We start from the raw sequence: 6,954 nt of genomic DNA on the forward strand, positions 1-6,954 counted from the left end.
GAGCCAGGTATTGTAGAGTCATGGTGAGATTCTGGATTTTTATCCTAATTTTAATAGAAAACCACTGCAGAGTTTTGATCAGATTTTCATTTCAAGGGTATTTTTCTGGCCATTATGTGATGAATGGATCAGAGAAGAAGAGTGGAAGTGAGAGGTGTCAAAAGGCTCTGAAAGTAGTCTAAAGAAGGGCAATGAAGGTGATTTGATTGGGGCCAAATACTCAGGAGAATGGGTTTGAGATATATTTTGGAGGTAGAACGAGAAGAACTGGTAATGGATTTATTTATTTATTTATTATTATTATTTTTAAAGATTTTATTTATTTATTTATGAGAGACAGACAGAGAGAGAGAGAGAGAGAGAAAGAGGCAGAGACACAGGCAGAGGGAGAAGCAGGCTCCATGCAGGGAGCCAGATGCGGGTCTCCATCCCAGGTCCCCAGGATCAGGCCCTGGGCCAAAGGCGGCACTAAACCGCTGAGCCACCCGGGCTGCCCTGGTAATGGATTTAGATCTGAGAAGTAAGGAAGAGGGAAATATCAATGAAGACTTCCAGGTTTTTGAGTTAAGCAGTTGGTTTGATGGAGGTGTCATTTACTGACATTGTGGAGCAACAGGCTTAGATGGGAGAGAGTATAGAAAGGAAAGAGTTCTGCTTTGAACACATCAGCTGTGAGAAGTTTCCAAGACATCCAAGTGAGATGTTAAGAATGTACTGGTGATATGGGTCTTGAGGTCAGGAGAGAAACGTGGTTTGGAATAAAACTCTGGAAGTTGGTAGTACAGAACTGATGTTAGAATGAAAGTGAATGGATGAGGTCATCCAATATAAAAATGAGAAGAGAAGATCTGGAATGCTGTACTCTTTAGACACTAGCAGGAGAAGGGAAGCTGGAAAATGAGACTGAGAAAGAGCAAGCGGGAAGGTAAAGAAGAAACAAAGCAAAGTGAAGTTTCATGGAATCAAAAGAGAATGGAATGTGGAGGATGTGGTCAGTTGAGAGGTCTAATAGGATGAAGATGGAAAAGTGTCGATGGATTTGGCAACCTGATTAAGAAACATTTTATGAGAATTGTCAGTGAAGGGGATAGATGGGGGCGGGGGGAGGAGACTGAAAGTGAAGGAGAGATAAGGAAGTGGATCCAGTCTGTAGACAATGCTTTAAGATGTATTACTGCCAACGTGGGGCTTGAATTCAGAACCCCAAGACTGAGTTGCATGATCTACCAACTGAACCAGCCAGGTGCCCCCACAATAGTCTTTTTAGAGTTCAGGTGTAAATGGATTTTTTTCTACAAAAAGTACAATGGCATTTTTTGGACTAATTCTTTCCTACATTCTTTTATCATTTATTGAATTTATATGCGTATGTGTGTATGTTTCTAAGTCATCTGTCCTAACACACATATTTTAGAGTTTAACATCCTGATATTTTTCTGAGTGTCTCTACTTAAGTTTTTTTCTTTTTTAAGATTTTATTTATTTATTCATGAGAGACACAGAGAGAGAGAGAGGCAGAGACGGCAGAGGGAAAAGCAGGCTCCATGCAGGGAGCCCAAGGTAGGACTCGATCCCGTGTCTCCAGGATCACTCCCTGGGCTGAAGGCGGCGCTAAAACCGCTGAGCCCCCCCGGGCTGCCCTCTACTTAAGTTTAAGTTCACATTTGCATCTACACACACATGCACACACACACACACACTAAATTAAACAATAAATTCATACTGTGGTGTTATGTATCAGTTAGAGTCCTGCCAGGAAACCACACTCAAGGGGGTTGTTAAAGGGAATTTAATAAAGGGAGCATTTACAGAGGGGTGGGGACAGGATTAGGGGAACCAGCAGGCTGGAACATCCAGGGACAAGTATTGCAATATATCTTTTCTATCTGAGGCCTGTGGGTCTGAAAGGTATGGGGAAGAAGCTGTTATTAGAAGCTGATGCGAACTGTAGCTTTTTGGGGGACCATCAAATGGGTACTGGATACAGGCAGAGGACTAGCATGGCAAACCACAGCCCTAATATGGGAAATAAAGATTCCAATTTTTCTCCCCTGCTTCCTATCTTTCTGGTGACTCCCACTGGCCAAATGCAAAAGTCACTTTTGCAAATATTCTTTCATTATTATGCTTTTTTATCTTTGCCCATTTGACGGATGAAAATCTTTATCTCATAATTTTATTCTGCACTTCTCAGATTTAGAGTAATGATTATATTCATTCTTTGTTGATTCATCATTACTATTTCTTAAAAATTCAGTTTAGCATTTTGCATGTTTTTCTAATGAGGTGCATTGTTTAGTTAGAGATCCTTTCATATGTGAATAACTAACTTGATTTTCTTTTCGTATTTTTCTCCTCACAATTTCCCTTTTCATTTTTGTGGTATTTTTTGTTAGAGAGGAGTTTACAGTTTTTGTCAGTTTTTATACTTTATATTTTGACCTCTTTTGGTTTGTGCTTAGAATACCTGTTGAGTTGATCTGAGGTGCTACTGTTATCATATCCTGGTCTTTTTCTGGATGTTAAACTCTGTTCCACTGATCTGTCTACAATTCTCCAAATTCTAGCCTAATGTTTAAGTTATTGTGCTTTCTTAGTACATTTTATTAACTTGTTTGACAGGTTTCCAGGCTTTGATATTCCTTCTCAATATTGTTGTTTTTTTTGTTCTTGTATGTTTACTCTTGCAGGTAAAATTTTGAATCACGTCAAACTGAAAAGAAATTCTGTTGACATTTTTACTGTCATAGTGTTATTTTGGATTAAATTCTACAGAATTTACCTCTTACCACTGAACCTTCCTATTCTAGGATCATAAAATATCTCTTTAGTTTGCTAAGTTCCATTCATGGCTTGCAATTTTTTCCATATTAAGTCTGCATATCTATCTATCTATCTATCTATCTATCTATCTACCTACCTACCTACCTACCTACCTATCATCTATCTATTTGAGAGAGGGAGGTTGAGTGGATGGTGGTAGATGGGACAGAGGGAGAAGGAGAGAGAGAATCCCAAGCAGGCTCCATGCCCAGCACAGAGCCTGACACCAGGCTTAATCTCATGACCCATGGGATCATGACCTGACCTGAGAGTCAGACACTTGGCGGAATGAGCCACCTAGGCGTCCAGGTCTGTATATTTATTTTAAAGGTATTTTGGCATAGTTTGTATTTGTTGTTATTAGTAAACAGGAAAATGATTATTTTTACATGCTTTGTAACAAACCACCTACCTAATGGAATATCTTCAACTAGTCTTCTGTTTGATTTATTTTTACAATTTTGGTAGAAAACCAGTTTATGTACAAATAATGACATTTCTATCACTTTTCCAATATTTATATCTCCTATTCAATTTACTTATTTAATTCTATTAGCTATAAATGCCAGATTAATAAAAAAAACAATAAAAGCAACAGTGGGCATTCTTGGTTTTATGGGAAACCATATAGGATTTTATCATTATACTATTTTGGGTATCAGCTTGAGAGACTTTTAAAAATAATTTTACAAAATATTTATGAATTATTTTAGAATTAAAAATACAGAATTTTAAAATGTTAATTAAAAATTAAAATTTCAGGGATCCCTGGGTGGCGCAGCGGTTTGGCGCCTGCCTTTGGCCCAGGGCACGATCCTGGAGACCCGGGATCGAATCCCACATTGGGCTCCTGGTGCATGGAGCCTGCTTCTCCCTCTGCCTGTGTCTCTGCCTCTCTCTCTCTCTGTGACTATCATAAGTAAATAAAAATTTTTTAAAAAATTAAAATTTCAGGGCACCTGAGTGGCTCAGTTTAGTCTTTGCCTTCCCCTCAGGTCATGATCCCAGGATCCTGGGATCAAGCCCTGACTTGGGCTCCTAGCTCAGTGGGGAGCCTGCTTCTCCCTCTCCCTCTGCCCCTCCGCTCATGCTCACTCACTCACTCTCTCTCTCTCTATCTCAAATAAGTAAATAAATAAATCTTTAAAATGTCAAATTTCAATTATAATTTCTCAAATAATAATTTTCCAATATTATGTATTCTTTGCATTCATTGCCTAATCTTACATTATTAAAATATTCTAGAACATACTGCTGGATTAAAATCTTTAGTATTTTCTTTAGGATTTAAAAAACAAATAAGCAAAAAAACCCCTAGCTTTATTGAGGTACAATTGGTATGCCTAAATAAAGTGTAAAAGTGTGCCTAAAGTGTGCCTAAGTAAAGTGTAAAATCTGATAAGTTTTGACAGATGTACATAACTGTGAAACCATTACCACATCAGCTCAAATACTTCCTCATTCCCATTTGTAATCTTTCCCTCTCTCCATCCCTGCCCATCTCCACACTCCACCCTACACCCTATCCCCAGGCAGTTACTGTTCTGTTTTCTGTCACCATAGATTAGTTTTCATTTTCTAGAATTTTATGTAAGTGAAATCATACAGTACGAACTTTTTTGGGGGGAGGTTAGCTTTGAACATACAAGTCTTTGTATGGACATATGCTTTAATTTCTCTTGGGTACATACCAGGAGTGGAGTGAAATAGTTGGCTCCTGTGGTAGGTGTATTTCAGTTTTAGCATTAAAAAATTTTTTTTAAACCTATAGTGAAGTTGAAAAGATTTTTACAGTGACCTCATTTACACCAACTATAAAATTTTGTCATCAACATTTTATGTACTTGCTTGATGAGACAAATGCAATCATCACTCTGTCCACCTCCCTCTGTCCAATCTCCTTTCTAATTTTTTTTGGATGTGTTACAAAGTAAATCACAAACACCAGTACAATTCACCCTAAATATTTCAGTTAGCAAATCATTAGCCAGTATTCAGTATTTGTTTGCAGTTTTTTCTTGTGATACAAAGTTTACGTCAAATGAAATGTACACAGAAATGTATCTTTGCTGAGTTTTGACAAATATATGCATATGTGCCACCAAGAACCCATATAAAGAAGAGAACATTTCCAGCATCCCAGAAAGTTGCTTACGATTGTGACCAATGATTAGTCAGCATCCACTAAGAACTGAGACTTTTGTACATTGTCGATGAAGATTTAAAGTACTGCAACCGGCTGCAGCTCATTCAGCCCAGGAACCCAGTCCCTTTGTTTTGGTAAAACCACCTTTTTTGAACTGAAGACCTCTTAAGAATTCTTTCTTGGCCATCAGCTCCGAGTCCACCACTTCAACCCATACCAAAAGCAAGAAGAAAAACTAGGGGCTAAGGTATTTCATACACGGGGTTTGTAAAGAAGGAGATAACTGTCGCTATTCGCATGACCTCTCTGACAGTCCTTATGGTGTAGTGTGCAAGTATTTTCAGCGAGGATACTGTATTTACGGAGACCCCTGCAGATATGAACATAGCAAGCCATTGAAACAGGAAGAAGTGACTGCTGCAGATCTAACTGCAAAATCATCTCTTGCTGCTTCCTCAAGTCTCTCATCGGGAGTTGGACCAGTTGTTGAAATGAATATTGGCGAATAGAGTCCAGAAATTCAAACTTTGCTACTGTCGGCGCAGGTTCAGAAGACTGGGTGAATGCCATTGAGTTTGTTCCCGGACAGCCCTACTGTGGCCGTACTGCCCCTTCCTGCTCTGAAGCACCCCCACAGGGCTCTGTGACCAAGGAAGAATCCGAGAAAGAACAGACAGCAGTGGAAACCAAGAAGCAGCTTTGCCCCTATGCTGCAGTGGGAGAGTGCCGGTATGGGGAGAACTGTGTATATCTCCACGGAGACTCGTGTGACATGTGTGGGCTGCAGGTCCTCCATCCAATGGATGCCGCCCAGAGATCACAACATATACAATCTTGCATTGAGGCCCATGAGAAGGACACGGAGCTCTCATTTGCTGTCCAGCGCAGTAAGGACATGGTGTGTGGGATCTGCATGGAGGTGGTCTATGAGAAAGCCAACTCCAGTGAGCGTCGCTTTGGGATTCTCTCCAACTGCAACCACACTTACTGTCCACACTTACTGCAACCACACTTACTTAGTGCATTCACAAGTGGAGGAGTGCTAAGCAATTTGAGAGCAAAATCATAAAGTCCTGCCCCGAATGCCGGATCACATCTAACTTTGTCATTCCAAGTGAGTACTGGGTGGAGAAAGAAGAGAAGCAGAAACTCATTCAGAAATACAAGGAGGCAATGAGCAACAAGGCGTGCAGGTATTTTGATGAAGGACGTGGGAGCTGCCCATTTGGAGGGAACTGTTTTTACAAGCATGCGTACCCTGATGGCCCTAGAGAGGAGCCACAGAGACAGAAAGTGGGAACATCAAGCAGATACCGGGCCCAACGAAGGAACCACTTCTGGGAGCTCATTGAGGAAAGAGAGAACAGCAACCCCTTTGACAACGAAGAAGAGGAGGTTGTCACCTTTGAGCTGGGCGAGATGTTGCTTATGCTTTTGGCTGCAAGTGGGGACGACGACCTGACAGACTCTGAAGACGAGTGGGACTTGTTTCATGATGAGCTGGAAGATTTTTATGACTTGGATCTATAGCAGCTTTGCGTGGTGTGTGAACTGGTCTGCTGAGCCTCAGACAGTAGCTGTCCCCTGTGCTGGTGTGGCAGTGCCCGTGTCTCTCCTAGGCAGGCCTATCAACTCCAGGTGCTGTTGTGATTATTTTTACCCAGGGCCTGTCTTCTCAATCCCTCACCTTCCCCCAAGGAGTGTGTTGTTTTTCTCTGTTTAAAAAAAGTTACAAAAATAAACCTTAAAGCTAGTTGTTTTTGTAAAAAAAAAATAAAAATAAAAAATAAAGTACTGCAACCACTCTGGAAAAAGTTCTGGTAGTACCTTATGAGAGGAAACATGCACTCAATTTTATGATCCTGGTATTTAATTCCTAGGCATTTGCCCAAGAGAAATGAAAACGTGGTCCACAGAAAAACTTGTACAAGAACATTCATAGCTCTAATCAGAATAACCCCAAGTTGGAAACAGCCCAGATGTCC

At 40.4% G+C, this 6,954-nt stretch overlaps 1 pseudogene; it reads left to right on the top strand.

Moving 5' to 3' along the window:
* Positions 1–6,697, top strand: part of LOC144300852 (E3 ubiquitin-protein ligase makorin-1-like) — a 30,089-nt pseudogene extending 23,392 nt beyond the window's left edge.
* Positions 6,698–6,954: the final 257 nt, after the last annotated feature.

Source organism: Canis aureus, chromosome 29 (assembly GCF_053574225.1).
Source record: "Canis aureus isolate CA01 chromosome 29, VMU_Caureus_v.1.0, whole genome shotgun sequence".
NCBI lineage: Eukaryota > Metazoa > Chordata > Mammalia > Carnivora > Canidae > Canis > Canis aureus.